Below are 20,643 nucleotides of genomic sequence, written 5' to 3'. Positions count from 1 at the left end.
CTTTGCTGTATACCCGAAACAATTACAACGTTGTAAATCAACTACACCCCTATATAAAATAAAAATTAAATTTTAAAAAGTCATTGCTGATTCTAGCCCTCATGTCTCACTGGCAACGGCCCCATTGCTCTTCAAGGTGAAGATCTTTACTTGGAGGCTGATTGTAATAACCTTATTTTTGCAGATAGCGTATCTGAAGAGACAGGCGAGACAGCGAAGTCGCGGGAACAGTGTTTGAGGCGTGGGTCTGGGGGCGCGGGGAGCAGGTACAGGGCTGCCGGCTGCTGCGTGACCACAGCACGGTCACGGCAGCCTCGCTGCTGGCCACCAGCCGCCGTCCTGAGGGCGTGATGGTGACCTTTCGCCTCTGTCCCCGTTGTGCCACCGGCCTCCTCAAAATGGGTGGGGCTTGCTGCCCTTTATTGAACCGACGGGAATGGGCTTCCTCCCCTGCTTTCTCTCGGCGGTGGAGACATAACCCTGGAGAAGAGAGAAACTCCAGGAAATTCATGCAGGGGGTTCTCTGGTTTTCACAAAAATGAGTCAAAAAAGCCCCCCCATTATTTATTTCCCCTTAAACATACCGTTCTCAGGCCTAGGAAAAGCCATATAAACCTAATTTTCTTTTCTATACCCTATAAAATAATTAGTCCACTCTAAATTCCGATCTACCCAGTGGGCAACCAGGCACAGGTCTCACTGTCCTAGCGTCCAGGCCCTAAGCTGATGTCCAGAGCAGCAAAGGTGTGCAGACTTTCCACAGCTGTGGAATCTGGGGAAGCAGCTGGACCCTGGTCAGCGAGTGGGGAGAACTGAGAGCTGAGCTGGCCACATCTCCGTCTGGTCTAACTCTGCGACCCGCTCCCGCACCCCTCCCCGCCCTGGACGAGGCTCCAGGACCCCGAGGGGCCCGTGCGAGCCCAGGTGCTGCCGGCTCCTGGATCATTCTCCCTCATATGACTCACCCGCGTGCTGGCGTGGCCACAGCCTCGTGGGGTCGTAGAACGGCTCTTGGGGACGTCTTCCTGCTGTAGCTGCAGTTAGGGTGATGTAAGGGCCACCCTTTCATCTCTGGGCTCGAAGAGATCTCTTTGATTTCCTTCTTGGTCACTGTACGGGTCGGCGTGCTGGGGTGGAAAACCAGTGCTTTGAGTTCCCCTGACACCTACGTGCCACCTGGCTGACTTTTGACAAGTTACCTGACCTACCTGGGTCCCCTTTCTCCTCACGTAAGACAGGAAAAAGCGCACCTTCCTCATAAAGCGGGACAGCATTAGGTGTGGATTTCTTCTCTCCTTCCATCCCTGGAGACAGACACTGAGTTCTGCTGACGCCGAGGGGACGTTTTCAAAGCCTGAGCTGACACCCTCTGGCTGAAATTCAAAAGACGAATTGCCGAGTCCCAGAATTACAACTTAGATCCGTCAGAACTCTTGTTGCCAATGACAAAAACGTAGCTCAACCCCCAGAGAGAACGTGAACTTTGCTGGCCAGGCCCGTGGTAACGTGGGTGCACCTGAGCCCCAAGGAAGCAGGCCCCCCGTGTGAGCTCCTATCTCCACGTCCCTCTCGAGGCTGCTGTAAACTTTCAGCGGAAGACGTGGATATTGGTGGCATCCAGGGTCGCGTCAGCTGCTTCACCCCCAGAAACACAAGGACCCCCGTTCACAGCCCGGGGGACAGTGGTGATCGCGTGTCTGGGGCAGTGCCCACCGCTGAGGCTGTCCCCGTGGGCTGCGAGGACATGGCCACTCATGCACAAACCACCGCCTGGAGGGCAAGCCCCCCTCGCAGCAAGACGGGGTCTTCAGGAAGGCGGTGGGCGTGCCGGTCACACTCAGAGGAGCCAGGAATGCAAGTTCCCCATCACAGCTGTGTGAGGGTCCCTCGGGGGCCAGTCGCACCTTTAACCACAAGGGAGCACAGGTCCTTTACAGGAAAGTAACCATGTGAACAGTTGTCTGTTATCAGGACAAGTAACAACTACTCAGACTTTATCCGTTTATTATCTTGCCCTCCACCTTTTGTATTTTTCCATCTTTTAGGGCAACTGTCAGTGAATCTTACAAAACTAAAGGTGTTTCCTCCAGATTTGCCCTAAGTGCCTTCATGGAAATCTGGTTTCCTGGAATTATTGTAATTACTTACGCTCAGGAAAACGTTAGCAATCTGAATTGTCCATAAACTGGGAGTGGATGGCTTTGGTCCCACCCAGGTCTTCTAGAATCTTCCAGCCAGGGTTGGCTGGACCTGCAGTGCTGTTTCTGTTAGGAGGCTGTGCACTAGGGCCCTTGGAAGGGTTCCTAGTGTTTGGCAAAAGCTGGAACAATTGGTGCTTAAAATTAATCCCAGAGTCGCCAGTGTGTGCTGTCTGGGCCGGGTCCTTTCCAGGTGCTTTGTCATCTCACCCCCCAAGGTTCTGGACCATACGTTCTCCCAGCCTGAGGCCTTCATCCAGCAGGAGTCAGCAGGAATTTCTGCTGCCAGGTCAGGGAGCCACGAGAGACTCTGCTTCGGACAGAGTGGCTGTCAGGCCAGGGGCAGCGTTTGCTGGATTCTCCCCCCATGTGCAGTGGTGTCCCTACGTCCTGAAGTACCTGCAGCAGAAAAACCGACAAGCTGGAAAGAGCCTTGGTCCCGCACGGTGTCAGCCAAGACAGGGTTTCCTTGTTTGAAGGTGAGGGTTCCTGGAGATACGTCTAACCTCCCCCGAGTCTCCTGCAAGTGTTTCTGGAGCTCAGAGCCGTCCCCAGGCTTCAGATCGCCTGCCTGCCTGGTCTCCACCAGGAAATCTGAGAGCAGCCCACGGGGAGCGTCTGATCCTCCCGCTGTGCCCCCAGCTGCCCCTTCCCAGTGACAGTACCACTGTCCGCGGCCTCGTCCCAGACCTGAGTCCACAAGTGATGCTTCGCACTCTTGGGGCCCTTGTCCGGCACCCGCAGCAGCAGATAAAAGACCAGTGTCACCGGGGGAGGTCACCCCCCAACCGTGCCGTCCTCTGTCCTCTGAGTCCTGTCCGGCAGCTCTCACAGAAAGCCCTCCCTGTGGTCCTGGCCCCTCCATGGGGTGGAGCTGGGGTCCTGTGTGTCCAGGACATTCGATTGTCCCAGTACATGCACAAGTCAGGCCAGCAGAGTCCTTCCTGTGCCTGGCGGGGGCCATTCAACCACCAGCGCATCTGCCAGCGGTTTTCCAGGCATGTGGCCTGTCCCCACTGCATCCTGGAGACCCTCACGCCCTCCTTGCCGGTCTCCCCCTTCCACTCTGCCCTCTTGCACCCTGTCCCCTCCGTACGGGACAGTAGAGCACTGGTTCTGAACCTTGGAACATGGGCGATGCCTGGGGACGACAGGGGCATCTGGGGGGGCAGGGTGCTGCTGTCCACCCTGCCCAGCCCAGAGCAGCCCCCAGTGTCCTGGGCAGAAGGCAGAGACCCGGGGCAGATTCCCCGATCTGCCCCAAACTCTGTCCAGCGACCTCCCGGGGAGCGCTCCAGGCTGAGCTCTCCCCTGTGATCCGGAAGCCCAGCCTCGCAGGGCTCTCTTGCTCACCCCCTGCCCTTCCTACGCCACGTGCCACGCCCCGGCCCTTCAGTGCCGTCCGTCCACACTGCCTCCCGCCCTGCCTCCTCCAGCCGTGACGCAAACGTGGGGTTTGCCGTGGCCTCTGCCCGGAAAGCCAGCCTGTGTGGCGGGTCCTGTGCGTCCCGAGCATCCCAGCTCGATCTTCCCCGACCTCTGGATCCAGAGCATCTTCCTCCTGCCACTGGGCCTCGTCTCCTCGTCAGTGTTCTTCACGGCACTTAGGTCAACCTGAACATCTCCCAGATTCATTTGTTTTCTTGTGTTGCCTTGGTGATTGAGTCCACCTGCTGAGTTCCCAGTGAGAATGGATTATGACAGCAGAAAACCTAAATAAGAGTCACTTCAAAGAGACAGGAATTTGTTTTTCTCTCATAAATCAGGACATCTGGTGGTGGGCAGTGTAGGGCGTACCTTTCTGCTCTGCCATCCTTGTTGTAGGGCCCTTGTCCTCATGCTCTCAGAGTGGCTGCTGGGGCTCCTGCCATTGTTTACTTGTTCAGAGCAGCAGGAAGAAATACGGGCCAAGAGCAAATGGGAGCCTGCCGGTTGGATTTGTCCCTCTTGAAGACATTCCATGGAAACCCCCCAAGGACTCAACTTCCACCTCTCTGGCCAGCACTGTGGCTCACGGCCGCTCCCGTCTGCAGCATGGGCTGAGAAGTGTCAGTTTTCAGATGGGCACTTTGCTACCTATGAGATTAGAGGCTCTTTCAGTAAGAAAAAAGGAAAAGTTGCCACAAATAGTTTTTGTCTGATATTTATCCTCTAATAAAAGAGAGTTGAAACTGTTCACCCGGAATCTCTAGCGCTTACACGGCACCTGGGATGCGGCAAATTCTCAATGAGCCTTTGTGAGAGTGAAAGGTAGGCTTCTCATCAACCCCGGAGCTGGCCTCAGAACCCTCGGCACATGGCGCAGTCGGCTCGGCACAGGAACTGGGGAGAATCTCCCTGCAAAACTTTCGGTGGTTGTGAAGCCCCGAGCCCTTCCTCCCCGGGGCCGTGAGCTGCGGGGATGGCACCCCCAAGCTACTCTGTGCCACGGGTGTGGGAAGGCGGTCACCTGAGGCGGAGACCCCTTTGGCTGTGCCCGCGGGACAGAGGCGGCGTCTCTTCCATCGGTTCTGCTCTCACGTTGACCGGCCGGGCCCTAGAAGTAGGGCCACCTCCTGCAGGGGCCCCGCCTGGGGAGGGGCAGGAGCTGGACGGCCTCCCCAGGGCTCCGGGCCTCTGCTCTCCCCTGGGCCCCGGGTCGCCGTCTGGTCCGAGCACATCCGTGGTCACAGCCCCTCCTGCCTGGTCAGCCCATATCCACCCGCGTGGCTGCGCTTGGACGTGCGGGGGAAGCAGGCCGCCTTCTGTGCCTGGCCTGGGAACGGGACCCCTCACCAGACCAAAGGCAGCACTGAAACCCGTGCACCCCATGGTGTAGGAGACGCTGGGCAGGGCCCGGGGGGATGGGCTTCTCTGGCCTCGGCTCCCACCTGTGACCAGGGACCCCCGAGGTGTCCTGGACCACCTGAGCGGGACCCGGTGTTTCAGTGGAGTCCAGGCACCGAGGACACAGGTGGACGACGTCCGCTCTCCAGGACCTTCTCTGGGGCCGCGGAGAAGAATGTTGGCCCAGAGCGCAGGGCCGGGACCCACTGTGGTCTTGGGGAGACACCGAGGGCTGTTTGGGGACGTGGGAGACCTGCCATCCTGCCGTGTAAAATGGGCCCCCGTGAGAAAATCCGTGTGTGGGGGGACAGTGGCTTCGCTGTGGGCACAGAGGCACCAGCTCCCAGTTAGTTGACCTGCCCGCGGGCAGCTGCTCTCCACCCCCAGGAGGCAGGGGTCCTGGGGATGTGCCTCTCCGACTCTGACACGAGCTGCGGAGAGAAAGCGCCGGCGCCTCCGAATAACTCGGCCCCTGAAGGCGAGAGTTCCCGTCCTGCTTCCCCAGGAGCCGGAGCATCTCAGGGTCCAGGCGGAGCCGGGGCTGCCTGTCCTGACGAGTGGGAGCCGGCCCCTCCCGGCCAAGCCCCTCTTTCACAAAAGCCGGTTGTTTTCCTCTCTGCTGGGGAGGTTTCCGGGGGGGAAAGGGTGGCCAGAGCAGCAGGGGCACCCAGCCCAGCTACATGAGGCAGAATAACGAGGAAAGGATAATGGGGCGGGGGAAGTGGGTGTGGTCGGGGCGCTGGGAGGAGAGGGCATCTCCCGGACCTCCTCTTCCTCCTGCAGACCTGGCCGGGGAAGCCAACGAGCTGTGCCCCTGAGAGGAGCATCTGTCCCAGTTCAGGCAGAGGCAGAAATGATCTCTAGTGTTGGAAGCGGGGTTGGCTGGGCCCCTCCCCTCTGGGGCCTCGGGACTCACACTTGTCCCTGTGCCCACCCGGCCTGGGACCAGAAGGGACGGACTGGTCCCCAGTCTCCGAAGCTGGTGGGGGGAGGTGCTTACAGCCTAAGAAATACTCTGAACCCACGTGAGGAGCCGCAGGCACAAGGAGGAAAGCCTCACGCGAGGCTCAGCCCCACATTCGCTCGGAACTTGTGGGACGTCCTCTGCCGTATCCAGAGGTGACAGCCTCTCTTGTCTGAAAGGCTGGCCAGGCGCAGTCATACAGTCACCATTACTGTGGTCCACCAAGCGCCCAGGAATGTCCTTGACCCCAGGCCCAGGGGGCAGAGCTTTCCCATGAACTGCAGTACAGAAGACTTTGGGGGTATGACGTGGGACAAGCATCCCCCAAAAGGTCATTTGGCCTCTGTTTGCATGATACTGGTGACTCAGGGGTACAGGACCCAAAACAGGCTGCTGAGTAGCCAGACCTGGTCTCCGGCACGAGCGGCAGGCAGTGTGTGTGGACACCGCGTACCAGGAGGTGGTGTGGGAGGGTTAGAGCAGCTGGCCCCTTGCTTCTCTCCCGGCCCACTGCACAGAGGACACACAGGGCCAGACGGCAGAGGCTCTGGCGGAAGAGAACCCGGGGTGATGACACTGGCATGGTGGCCAGCCAGGCTCTGTCCACTTCCATTCCAGCCAACATGTGCCCGACCCAGATAACAGGGTGGCCACGGGGCCCCAGGGAGAGGGGGCACGGCGCTCTGCTCCAAGGCACTTCCTGCCTTAGCACCTGCCAGGGAGGAAGAAGTGTCCCTCTGCCTTCCTAGGTTCTTCTGGCTGGTCTAAGAATTAAATTGACATGAGACACATTAACAGGGGAAAATCAAACAGAGTTTTAATAACACGTATGCATGGGAGACCCCCAGGAAAACTGAGTCACTCACCAAAATGGCCCAAACCCTCCCTTAAAACACCATCTTCAACCAAAGACAAAAGAGGGTGTTGGGGGTTTGGGACTCGAAAGGGGAGGAAGGTAATTCACAGGGAGACGGACAAGCAAACATTCACCGGGCCAGGCAGACAGCAGGACACAGGGTAGACTCTGGTCTCTAAGGGTTTCCCCACCACCCCTGCAGGCATGTCTGGTGATGCTCTGTCCCTGTAACAGACCCTCTATCTAAATTCTTCAGGCAGCGAAGGGGGAACCTCAAAGTGTCTTCCTGGGTCTTTTGTGCCTTGACTGTTTTCAGCTCAGAATAATCCACAGGCCAAAGACATTTGGGGTGGGAGGTTTTGCTCCCTACACCCCGTATGGTGGGACTGAATGGGGATTGAGCTCTGGTTTCTGGTAAAGTGGGGAGGAGCTGAGTTCTCCCTAAAGATGGCGCAAATCTTCACAGCTGTATTCCAGCTGCCAGACCTGGGAGGACAACTTTATCACAAAGAAATACATGGTAAAATCATGTTTCCTGCGTTTTCTTGGGGCTCTATCAGGAATGTCCTCCCGGGTATGAACTTTCCACCCTCCAGTCATGGTCTCTTAGGAGAGAGGCCAGAAGAAACAAGGACTATATTTGTTAGAATGGCTCCCCGATCGCCGGCGTTTTGTGCACGGGAGAAAAATTGTAAAAATCAAGCTGCAACTATAGACCAGAGGCTGTGGGGCGGAGCGGCCGAGGGTCCCTGCATTACTGATTCTCTCACGGGGCGCAGGAGTGAGTGACTGGGGCTCCTGCTCTAATGAAGCGGGTTTGTGCCGAGATCTTGTTGAGTTAGAGGATTTGGAGGAGGATGTAGCTGAGGGCTGTTCACTCTGAAACTGGGCAGAAATCCTAATCCCAGCCGGGAGTTCAGTCACAGGGTAATTGGTGGGAAGCTTTTTTAAAAAAGAGAAGGGAGGGAGGGAAGAAGGAGATGGGTGCGGGAAAGCGGGCGTTCACGTGTGCCGCGCTCCTGGAGATGCAGCCGTGGTGGAGACGTGGGATCTGACACCACTTCAGGCTAACACAGCTGTGCATGTGGCTGGTGTGGACAGTCGCCCTGTCAGCTCCGCCAGGACCCACCGCTGAGGCTGCAGGTCCTTCCCGGGGTCACGGAGGACCCAGGGAAGCACCCAACGACCCCGGGACCGCACAGAAAGCTCCTCTTCCCTTACCTCCTGCCTTTTTCCTTCTCTCAATATATTCTTAATATATTTAATACATGTACTTGCTGTATATTAATATACTTAATACTTACTTTTATTCTTCATTTTAATCAAGTCCTACTCATCAATCTTTTCCTTTATGGGTTTTTTGGGTTCTCATTAAGAAATCTTAAGGAAAATTAAAACGTTCTCTTAATCTTCTAGAAACTTAATAATTTGGTAATTTCCCTTTCATATTTAGTTCTAGGAAGTGATTTGGAAATGATTTCGTTACCGAACACGGGTTCACGTGCCCGACGCACGATGAGGCCAAACAAACCGAAATGTCGGAGTTCAGAGCGGCAGGAAGGTTTATTGCAGGGCCGAGCAAGGGAAATGGGGGGCTAGCTAGGGTCCCCGAATGCCGAACCCCTGAAGGGGTTTCAACAAAGCATTTTAAAAAGCCAGGCGAGGGAGGGGCGTGGCTGGTTGTTGCAGGCTTCTTGGTGTTGAATCCTTTGTTCTTGCATCCGTCCACTTAGTTCAGGTCACGGTGTTCCTGTGAGCCTCCAGCAAGACAAGTGTTATTCTCTGTTCTGCAGCCTTTTACCTCTCTATGAATGGAAAGTGTTACACCCTTAAAGGTCAGAGCCTTGAGAATGGGCTCTCCTGTATATTTCAGGCCATGGGCAACATTAGTAAATGGAAGCAGAAGCACCAGAATACAGAGGTTAAAGTAAAAGAAACAGATCTAATATAGAGTCAGATTTGCTCTCCCCTATTACAAATGTAGACACAATGCATCACAGGAATCAGAGCTCCTGCCCCTTCGCATATATACTCAGGGACCTGGCTCACATGGAGAAGGCCCTCCTTCCCCACCAGACTGGGCAGGACTTTGTCTAATGGGGTGACTGCCCGCGTACAGGTCTGTTTCTGGATTTGTGCTGTGTTTCATTGCTTCATCCTACACCTACACTGCACTGTTTTAGTTGCTACAGGTGTGAAAGGACCTTCTCGATGTCTGGCAGTGGACGTGATTCAACCATGCCCCTCTTCTTCAGGACTGTCTGTGCTGATTTGGTCCTGTCCCTTTCCATGTGTATTTTAGTATCAGCTTGTCGATTTCTACCAAAGAAAAAGTGTCTGCAGGGGTTTTGACTGGTATCGCATTGAATCAAGAATTCAATTTGAGTTCAGCTGACTTTTTAAACACTTAACCCTCCCATGTGTAAGCATGAAATAGTCCTCCATTTTTTATGGCTTCTTTAATAGGCTTTGGCAGTGTTTTGTAATCTTTTCCAAAGGTTTTGCACATTTTTCTTAGGTGAACTTCTTGTTATTGCTGTTTTATGCTGCTGTAAAGGCTATTTTTTTAAAAAATTCACTTTCTAGTTACATGTTGTTTGTACATAGAAAAGCAAGTGAATTTTGGATTTTGACCTTGTATCCAACAATCTTGATAAATTCAGTTATTAATCCTAATAGTTTTTTAAAAATATACTTTTAGATTTTTCTACATATATAATCTTCTTTTTTGTAAATAAGGACAGTGTGTTTCTTTCCAGCTCTCCATGGCATTGGGTGCCCTGCTTGTCCGTGGCCTGGCAGGTCTCACCTGGTTGTTGGTTTGTAGGTGGTCAGTCCCCGTTCTCTTTTGCATAAATAGAGTTGGTGCTCAGAAACAGTTTGTTGTTTGAGAATTTTTGAATCTAATAATTACAGTAAACTTGGGATTGTTTTTCTGTCTTCTTTATACCATTTTAAAGATATTATTTTTGCAATGTGTAATTGCACCGAATTTTCTGGTTGAGCAATTTCATGGTACTAAGTGTCAAAAGTTCACAGATAACAATTCATTATTTCTAGTGCTGACCTGGTAAATCTGGACCATATGCATGGTTTTCCTTGTGTTAACAATAAGGATTTTTGTAACAACAAGGCTCAGTTTGGGAGCCTGGTTAATTTCACCGTCAGGATAGGAAAATAAGGTCTCCTATACTCATTCATCAGACTTTTGCGCAAGCATGCCCTAGCCTTCTTTCTTTAATCCCTGTCCGAGGACCCAGCTCAGGACTGGGGAGTGGAGGTAAGAGAGCAGGCGTGAACCAACCTGCTGGGTGAATCTTTATCCAGGGCTTGACCCCTTGTCTCCTTGAGTCTTGTCCGGCTGAGCACAACACTGACCTTGTGAGTCGACTCTGTCTTTAAATATTCAGTGTCACTTTCCTGGTCTCAGAGGGTAGACGGTGATGGGGAGGGGCAGAGCCTCGGGGTCTCCGGGGGTGGGGCTGATTGGTGGCACTGGCAGGGGCCTCCACAGATGCTTTTTGTTGTTTTGTTTTATCTCTGCTTCTCGCCAAGGCATAGAGTGTTTGGGTCACCCTGGGAGCCTCCAAAACAAGGATATCGAGTGGCTCACGAGGTGCTTCCTGACCTCCATAAAGCTGGCGCACTCAGGGAACAACTTGCAAAGTGGTCCGGTCCAGTCGGGAGGTCAGCGGGGCTGTGCGTGCACCACAGTGGGTGCAAGGCTGACTTTTCTCCCAGGGGTGCGATTCCTTGAGCCAGAATTGCCTGAGTCATAGTTTCCTTGTCCTCTTTGGCCCTGCAGATGCGATTGCGAACGACCGTCAGAACAGCATGAGCGGCATGTTCTGGACACTCCCAGTGGGACCACCTGCAGGGCAGCAGTCTGTGAAGACAAAGGCACAGACCCTCGGAGCTGCTGGGGGCCGGCTCATCGTCTCGGGGGGTGCCGGCTGGACGTCCCCAGGCCACCGTCAGGGCTGACGTGCTTCTAAGTTCAGGCCACCACGGCTCCTCGAGGTAAGGAAACAGTAGCTGGGACTCCTGCTCCAGTTGACTTGGGCCCAGCCTGGGGTCGCCTTTCATCAGCAGATGAGCACCCAACGTGTTTTCTGTGCGTTTCTGTGTCGTGACACCGTATTTAGTACAGATGGTTGGTTCCTTAACCGTGAACTCTGCGCCAGCGGCGCTGGTACCTGAAGGGGGCTCAGCTGACACGTGTGTTTTCTCCCTGAGGGATCCCGCAGCCTCCCGGCCCCCAGGGCCCAGGCAGCTCTGCCGCAGTCTGCCTGGGGCCACTTTCAATAGAGAAATCACCACCCAAAGCACAAAAAGACAACGCAGCGACCTCTGGGCCGTGAGAGAGACCCTTGTGCACAGACGAGCTGGAGCAGAGGCGGAGCTCGCACCGCCGCTGGGAACGGGCGCTGCTCGCTGATGCCCATCGGTGCCCTCGAGATATTGTGAGCATCGATTTGGGGTCACGAATGCCTCTCAGCGAATAGGATATTTGCAGGCCTGGAGTCTGCGGTCAAGGAGGAGCCCGAGAAGGGGGGGGGGTTGTCACGTGGGCGGGAGGTGGCAGTGCCTCTGGTCCCGTTTCTCCTCCCGGGCTGGTCCTGTCTCCTCTGACGCTCGGGAGCCGCGCGCGTGCGTGCGGTTCTCCAACCTCCTGCTTCGTCTGTAGGAGCCTCGGTGGCGGGGCCCTGGCAGCTCTGATCACAGCCCCCTGACTCACTGCCTGGTGGGAGCTGTCGGGGGGGGGGGCTTCCACAGAAGAACGTTTCACCTTTGGGGGGACCACGAGCTCCCTAACGTCTGAGGGGGAACACCCCCGAGGAAGCGGGTCCAGGAGGCCTTTGCTCAATGCAGGAGCTGAGTTCCCTGGACGTGACCCAGCATCTCTCCACTTTCCTCCCGGCCTGTCCAGCAGGCGTCCCCGGAGCCGCGGGTGTGATGACTTCCCAAGCTCCCTGGGGTGGACCGGCCACCTCCCAGCTCCTCATACTTTCTGTCGGCGCAGGAAATGCAAACATTTTGGCTGGAAAAGACGAAACAGTCGAAGCTCAGCGCACATATGGAAGCACTCCCGTGGTGAGACCGCAAACCCTGAGAAAGATTGCTCTCCCCAACCATGGCATCCCAAACGTTTCCAAACGAAAATTGTTTTTCCAGTTTGGGGGTTGGAGGAAAGTGGATTTAAATGCTGCCAGCAAAAAATATTTCACATGGCAGGTTTAGACAGCTCTATTTTCTCAAGAAGGATTTTTACAGCACAGAGTCGACTCTAGAGAGATTTGAATGAGTTTGTATTCAGCATCTGAGGCTTTTTTTTTTTAAAGTTATACAATTTTTATTTATTTATTTATGGCTGTGTTGGGTCTTCGTTTCTGTGCGAGGGCTTTCTCTAGTTGCAGCAAGCGGGGGCCACTCTTCATCGCGGTGCGCGGGCCTCTCACTGTCGCGGCCTCTCTTGTTGCGGAGCACAGGCTCCAGACGCGCAGGCTCAGCAATTGTGGCTCACGGGCCTAGTCGCTCCGCGGCATGTGGGATCTTCCCAGACCAGGGCTCGAACCCGTGTCCCCTGCATTGGCAGGCAGATTCTCAACCACTGTGCCACCAGGGAAGCCCCCTGAGGCTTTTGTAGAACGAAGAAATGAGAAACAATCACAAGCCTCCCCAGTGTCCTGGATCCACCTGCAGTTCGAGAGGCCTTAGGATACCCCAGTGTTGTTGTCGTTATTACTAATTAATTGATTAATTTTTTATTGGAGTATAGTCGATTTACAATACTGTGTTACTTTCAGGTGTACAGCAAAGTGATTTGGTTATTCATATATATATATGGAGATATATATATATATATATATATATATATATATATATATATTCTTTTTTTGATTCCTTTCCGCTATAGATTATTACAAGATATTGAATATAGTTCCCTGTGCTATGCAGTAGGTCCTTGCTGTTTATCTATTTTATATTTAGTAGTTTATATCTGTTAATCCCAAACTCCTAATTTATCTCCTCCCACCCCCCCCCCCTCGCTATCCCCTTTGGTAACCATAAATTTGTTTTCTTTTTTTTTTCTTTAATTAATTAATTAATTTATTTTTGGTTGCATTGGGTCTTCGTTTCTGCGTACAGGCTTTCTCTAGTTGCGGCGAGCGGGGGCTAATCTTTGTTGTGGTGCGCGGGCTTCTCATTGAGGTGGCTTCTCTTGTTGCGGAGCACGGGCTCTAGGTGCACGGGCTTCAGTAGTTGTGGCACATGGGCTTAGTTGCTCCGCGGCACGTGGGATCTTCCGGGACCAGGGCTCGAAACCATGTCCCTTGCATTGGCAACAGATTCTTAACCACTGTGCCACCAGGGAAGTCCCATAAATTTGTTTTCTACGTCTGTAAGTCTGTTTCTATTTTATAAATAAGTTCATTTGTACTATTTTTTAGATTCCACATACAAGTGATATCATATGATATTTGTCTTTCTCTGTCTGACTTCACTTAGTATGGTAATCTCTAGGCCCATTCATGTTGCTACAAAAGGCATTATTTCATTCTTTTTTATGGCTGAGTAGTATTCCATTGTATATATGTACCACAGCTTCTTTATCCATTCATCCATAGGTGGACACTTAGGTTGCTTCTATGTCCTGGCAATTGTGAATAGTACTGCAGTGAACATTGGGGTGCATATATCTTTTCAAATTTATTATTATCATCACCATTACTGCAGTCCCACACTGAACCTAGGAATGACCTAGGCGGTTGGAGGGGGCAGTGTCTGCACCCCACACAAGGTCTCAAGGCTCAGCGATCAGATCGGTGCTCAGGGAAGCCTGCTTTGAACTTGCCCTTTGATAACAGGCAAGTAAGTGAGTGATCAGCCATCCCTCCATGTCCCCTGCCGTCCGGGCCCAGATACCCAGCCACCCACCTGCTCTCCGCCCGCAGTTCAGACCTCCTGGCAGCACACAGAAAGCTCCTTTAAAGCCTCAGATTTCCCTGCTTTCCTTCTCAGAACCTTCTGGAGGTTTGTGAACCTTTTGGGATGAAATGGCAAGTTCTCTGTCTTGAAATAACCTCCTAGGCCCCCGATGGAGCCGTTCCCCGTGGGACCCTTTGGTGACGTCCGTGTCCCTGTAAAGGCTCCCCTGCCCAGAAGCCCAGCGTCCCTGGTCAGCCAGACCCAAGCGCCAGGCCAGCCCTGGGCTCTCTCACCGCAGATCAGGCCGACTGTGGCCCTAGCGTCCCTGGTCAGCCAGACCCCAAGCGCCAGGCCAGCTCTGGGCCCTCTCACCCCAGATAAGGCCGACTGTGGCCCTAGACACTCAGAGAGTTGCTGTTTCTCTTCCTTGCTCTTTATTCTTTGTCCTACAAAAGCTTCCTGCCCTCCCTGCACCCCACTGTCAGTTCTCCCTAAGGAAACTGTCCGCTTCGTGCCGTGTTGGATAAAGTTTGTTGGTATCACTTAAATTGTCTCCTTTAATCCTTGTGTGACATCCCTAAAGCTTTTCATGCTGGGGCCACTCTGCACACCTGGCCAGCCCGGGGGCTTCACGTTTCCTGGTTCCCACGGACGCTGGTGAATCGGGTCTGTCTGTCTGTACCGAGGCCTGTACAGTGACAGCTGGACAGAAGCAGCTCCTGAGGTCCCTGGGCTGCTGGAGGGGCCTCATCAAGCAGACCTCGGGCAGGACTCAGAGCGTGATGCAACCTGGGATCTCCCCAGGGGCCCGGCCCCCCATCAGGGACAAGCTGGCCACGAGCATGGGGCCTGGAGGGTGACCCGAGGACGCCAGAATCCCCATCACTGGAGGAGATCTTCTGAGACTCAGATTCCCCAGACCGTGTAATTTTCCCATAAAACTCAGTAACACACAACCACAAATTTATGTCACCCTCTCAGCCCCCAGACGGTTCTGTAACATGAGAGTAAAGTCATTTATAAATCTTCAAAAACAAATTCCGGCTGGAGCTCATGATGAGACATTTTCACAAATTGCTTTTCCTTCTCTCTGTCAAACTCAACATTCCACCTTCATATTTTCCCAAAACCTTCTTTTTCTGGCTGCAAATCATCGCTGCCTTAGCCTCCTGCACTTTCTCTGAATTTCTGTGGTCGGTACTAGCAATTAATGTTTTTGAAGGAAATTGTTTTTTATAAATAGTGACATTTTCCCCTAATGATTAGCGACCCAAATGCACATTGATTTAAGTTGGTACCTCAGCAAAGACACAAGCTGGAGGCTGCCGTCCAGTTCCAGGGACGCCGCCGGCTACCGGGCAGAGGAGGCTGGACTGTGGACGTGGGCCTGGCCCCTGCTGGGTGGGGGAGGGAAGGCCCTTCTGGCTGGAGGGCGGGGGTCCCGCCGTGGTACAGGCGTGACACGGGGTGACTGCCTGGAAGTTGCCTGGCAGAAAGGGTGGTCCACTGAGGTCCGGGTGGGGAAGTGACCATGGGACACAGTGGCACGTGAGGACTGTGCCCCACAGAGCTGCCTGCTCACGTCCAGAGGACCCACTTGCCTTCTCTCTGTTGGAATTTAGAACATCCTGTCTCGCCCGCCTCTGACCACATGGGGCCGGGCCCTGACCCGCCCATCGCTGGGCCAGGCCAGGGGAGAGGCCTCTAGATGGCGGGTCCCTGGGAGAGGCTGCGTCCCCCACGCTGGCCTCACCTCCCTGCCCAGCGGCGCCTATGGAGCCGGCCTGCATTCCACCAGGCAAGCTGGGCTCGAAGCATCCCTTCCTGGCCCCAAGATGAGTTCCAGAACCTGGAAGGAACCCACTTCCTTAGGTCTGTGGAAAAATCCCGAGGAGCGTCCTCCGCCCTCTAAGAAAATAGGTTTCCCAGCTTAGGTTTTCATTTGAGCAGCGGGGCCGGAGTTTGGGGAAGGTTTCTGGTTTCCCACCAGACAGACCAGAGTGTGGTGCTTCTGGGGTGACGGGGACGCCGCCGGTGGGCACGGCCACACCTGCCGGCCTCTGTCACGCGGCGTGAAATCCACCCCTGCACCATCCTGCCCGCACAGCAGCCCCGTGCCTGGGTTAGCGGCCAAATCCTGGAGAGGAGCCAACCACACTCGGGAAAGCTAACCGCCGGCCACAGCTACGCAGCCAGGGGTGCCGCCACAGAGGGGCACACCCCGCCCAAGCTGGGCTCTCCTGGGTCCTGATTTGTGGCGTTTGCTGATCTCAGCCTGCTTTCAAGCAGCACACAAATTCCCTACGTTTGAGAGAAGTTGGTGCCCCTCCAGCCCACCCCTGCCGGATGGACATCAACCACAAGGGCACAGCGTCGGCAAGCCCGGGCAGAGCAGAGGCAGGCCCCCTTCCTGCCCCGTGACACAGTTCACCCACAGGCCGCCTGGACACATAGTGGGTATTTTGCATCCTGAAGTTTTGGGGTGATTTGCGCCACAGCCGTGGAATCAAGTGCACGTCGTGTCGCTTGGGGACGGGGCGTGGGCTGCGGCTTCCGGAGACAAGCGGGCCTGGGCCGTCGGGAGAGAACGGGGCTGCGGGGGGTGGGAGGCGTGACGAGGACGGGATGAGCCTCCAGCCAGAAGCCACGCTCCGTACTAACCCTCCAGTGAGCTTCTCTGAAGGCGGAGTAGCTGACGCTGAGTGAACACGCAGGGCCTTTCAGACCCAAGTTCCTCTGCTTCATTCCCACAGCCAATCTGAGCTCTGCATGGGGTCCAGAGAAGAAGAGGTGACGTGTGATCTGATTCTTGAAGGACGGACAGGGGGCCTCCAGGGAAGAAGGGAAGGAGGCCACACCAGACAGAGGGGCCCGGACAGAGGGGGTCGTCAGAAACGTCACCCAGATCCTGGGCTTGAACGTGCTCGGTCCGGCGGGGTTTCGCGGGGCCCCGTGCCCGGCACGTCTGTGGACGCATTTCTGCCCTTGGCCTAACGGGACATCGGTTCTTCCCGAAGCAGTGCAGACGGGAGCTTCCCGGAGCCGAGCTGGGGCACAGCCTCATTCACACGGACACACAGCTTGGGCTCCTGGAGACAGCACCGCAGGGAAACAGGTCCAGGGAGCTGGGAGGCGTGTGGACGGCCCAAGGAAAGATGTGGACGGACACAAGGTCAGGACGCATAGAAAGAGGCTGAGCTGCCAGCCACGCCCTTACGTGAGGCCCCGGCCACGCCGCCCGCTGGTGGCCACTTACCAGCTCCGGGGACGGACACCTCGTGTGATGCTCAGATGTGAGTGTCGAGGCGATTTATCCGGAGCCGGGCGGCCGATGTGAGAGGCTGTGACTGCTACCTCCCTCCTCGCAGGCCGAGCGGCCGTGGAGCCGCTGGACGCTCACGGCAGCTGTGCTGAGCCCGGTGCTCGGCGGCCCCAGCCTGGAAACGCCGCCGCAGGCCGGCCGCTCAGGCACCGGGAAGGATGCAGGCCCAGCGGCTCACGCCGACCTCCTCGTCGCGAAGACGTACGGACTCCGGTGCTGACGGGATGTGGGCTTGGGAGCGAATCTCAGATACTTCACTTTCGTGCAGACGTGGTGGCTCTGTGAGCTGTGGGCAGGCTACCCCGCGTCCCGTGGGTGTCCCATCCCCAGGGGAGACACCCCCCCACCTCCATCCTTGGATGTTTTGACGCAACTTGTTACCCAGTCTCAGTCCTGTTGTGTATCTGCTGTATTTTTTTCTTTTTGGTCTCATGAGCTTAGTGTCCAGCCAAGGTGAGCGTATCGGCCCTTCAGATTGGTCCCTGGGAACGGGGGGAGGGGGGGCAGGGGGCCAGGAGGGCTTCGTGCAGAAGGGGACACTTAGGGTATTTCAGCATTTCATTTTCTCTTCAGACCTTCAGGTAAAATGGCTCCTGAAGTTTATTACCGATTAAAAACAACTCTGAAAATGTTCACAGTGAAATAAACTCTCAGCGACTCCCATGGGAACCTCCATGAGAACATTCCCTCTACGGTGAGGTGCGTGCCATTCCTGAGGTTGGGGCGCCATGTTCCCGGCGGGGCCGTGCTCGCGGGGGGAGTCGGGGGCAGCGCGCCCTCGTGGTGGGCATGCCCGCGGGGTCCCTGGGGGCCTGGGCGGGAGGGAGGGGGGGGAGGGGAACAGAGAAGAAGGGAACTAACACCACGTTGGAACCACCCCCCTCATTCTTCGGCCCCTGTATTCGGTCACTCAAGCCCCACACGTCAGGAGCTAAACATCAGAGAAACATTGCTTGTGCCCAGAAAGCTCGTAAAGCTCCCCAGAGAAAGTTCCATCCCACGTCCCAGGCTAGTCAGGGCTGAAACTCGCTGTAGATACGTTCACTTTCAGCCTAGAAACCTTGCTAATATGCAGGGGTAAGAGCGGTAAAGGAAGAATAACTGCTGACACCTTGAGGTTTTGCAGGACCTTGTGATCCGGCGCACGGGGCAAGCAGAAGAGCAAGGAAAGGTTGTGCTTCCTTGAAGGCCAGGGGCTCCAACGTCTGCGACCCACCTTCACCCTTCCGTGCTGAACCTCCTGCTTCCCCTTTCCCTCGGCGTAAGAAAGCCTGAGCTCGACCCCGAGTTCACATGCTTCTTTAAGACATTAGCCCACCGCCTTCTTCGTCTGCTGGCTTCCGAATAAAGTCACTCTTCCTTCCCCATCACCTCGGAGGTCGATTCATTTGCCCGTCGTGCGGTGAGCAGTACGACCTTGCGCTTGGTACCAGGAGGACGAGGGGCTGCTTTCAGGGGCAGTGAAACATCCCGCCTGGTCCTCGCAGGAGACAGTCAGGGGGAGGAATCGGGGGACAATTAGACGAATGGGGGGACGTTTGGCAGGAAATTTAAACTTGAGGCTGTTGGTGTTTAAGGCAGTGGGCAGGAGTAGCCGTGTGCAGGGAGAGGGCACAGGAGGACGGAGCCAGGGTTGGCACAAGGAGAGGGAGGGGCAGCGGGAGCCTGGCGAGGGGCAGGGGACACTCAGGAGGCAGCGGGGCGTCTGTGCAGCGGGTCAGGCCCAGCCTGCGGCCCCTGCACTGTCACCCCTACGCGGGCATCCCTGGAGAGCTCTTCCTTCCTCTCTGCTGTCCGAGTCTCACTCCTCCCGGGCCCTCCAGGGAGCAAACGGGGCCCTTGCTGCCATGCTGTGGCTCTCCGTGTGCCTGGCGGGTCACCAGCGCAAGGACTGCAGAGCCGCATGGGGGATGGGAAGTGATGACGAGGCGGCCCGCGGGCCTCCTCCCCAGCGCACGTCAGACAGGCCTCTCCTCCCAACCCCCGCCCGGCTCTCAGGCTGCTATTCAGGAAGTGCTCCAAAGCCACCTTGGCTCCCACGGTGAGAACTTAAAACTGAGGCCCGTTAGCTAATGGGAGATGTCAATGTTGTTACCGTACGTCCTGATTTCTCACAGGGTATCCACCTGGAATATTCTGGTTCCTTGGATTTAAAACAGAACTTCCAGCTGGGGAATCGGGACACACTCTTACCATGTCCTGCTTCCTTGGAAAGCTCCCTTCCCAAGGCCTTTCTCGGTAAATGTTTTGCTTCGCGTTCAAGGCCAAAAGCTTTTGGAGAAGAAGAAATGACACCCAGGAAGCCGATCCATCCTCAGCTCCAGCCTTGCTTTGGTGACGCCCCCCGACGCACCCCCCACCCGCTCCTGTCCCGCCGTCGCGGCTCATCCTGAGGGCGGGAATACTGTGAGTGAGAATTTTAGGACAAAACTTCTGAGCCCGAAGTCTTCACTCCTCCCTTGTTGCAAAGGGTGTTTTCTGGTGCTTCCTTACTATCCTGGGATGGGTTTTACAACTAATAGAACTTACCTGCACATATAATGAAAAATCAGGATAGTGTCCTAAATGTCATATAAAGAGAAGAAAAGAAGGGATTTATTAAGGCTGAAAATAAGTAAGACAATACTCAGCTGGATGTTGTCAATGCTTTTTATTTCTATCCCACATCTTAAAATGATAAACATATATTCATACAAGTACAAATGCAATCACCTCGAATACAAGTATTTTGAATGAGTGACCTTGAGCAGAGTTTTGGAGAGTCTAACGCTTTTTCTGAAACGATGGAGAACTTTTGGCAAAGTTCTGAAGAAACATCACCATGGTTTGCATGATGACATCATCCCTTAAAGTTCACTGCAATTAAAATTGTGCCAAAAATATGTTTGTGTTTCAGTGTACATTAAGACCATCAGAACACCAGAAACGGGTGTGAACTGCTTTTCCTGTATCAGGGTCCGGTGGGATGGTGAGAAGCCCTGCGGGAGCTGGGCCAGTCCTTCCACGGCTGGGGCTGCCGGAGCAGCCAGGACATCGGACCCCCGGGCTCTGTCCCTCAAAGCCACCAGCATCCCCCCGATCACCGTGGCCCTCCAGGCCCTGCAGACTCTCCAGACACCCTGAGGTGGTGGTGGCCTTGCTAAGAGAGGCTGCTCTAAGGCTTCCTTCTTTGTGGAGCCCGGGTCTGGTCTCGTACAGAAGCCCTGGGATCCGAGGACCCAGGCGGGTGGGCACAGGCCGGCAGGAGGTCTGCTCAGAGCCCGCGGCTCATGGACGTGTGTCGTCCCATGCAGATAGTGGGGTGACTGGGTGCATGTCCATTTAAAAGTCACCATGTTAAGACTTCACCAAGGTGTGGAGTATTTTGTATTTTCTCCTGCCTACTGATAGGTTAAGAGGGGGAGACTGTGATACTTTGCAATAATTTGGGGAAAGTGCATCATTTCTCATCTTCTAATTGCATAGGAATCACCCAGGCAGACAATACTCATTCAAGGGTAAATTATTTTTCCTGACTTTCTGCATTAACCTAAGCAAATTAATTAAA

At 54.9% G+C, this 20,643-nt stretch overlaps 1 long non-coding RNA gene across 1 annotated transcript; it reads right to left on the bottom strand.

The window, feature by feature from the left end:
• On the bottom strand, positions 1–1,945 carry LOC133105353 (uncharacterized). The gene is made up of 3 exons (XR_009703841.1): positions 1,209–1,945; positions 966–1,127; positions 1–480 (listed from the first exon to the last, which is right to left on the bottom strand). It is a non-coding gene; the product is annotated as an uncharacterized LOC133105353 (long non-coding RNA).
• Between the last annotated feature and the right edge of the window lie 18,698 nt (positions 1,946–20,643).

The sequence above is a fragment of the Eubalaena glacialis genome, chromosome 14, assembly GCF_028564815.1.
Source record: "Eubalaena glacialis isolate mEubGla1 chromosome 14, mEubGla1.1.hap2.+ XY, whole genome shotgun sequence".
In the NCBI taxonomy this organism is placed as follows: domain Eukaryota; kingdom Metazoa; phylum Chordata; class Mammalia; order Artiodactyla; family Balaenidae; genus Eubalaena; species Eubalaena glacialis.
This window is presented reverse-complemented; position numbering and strand designations above follow the sequence as displayed.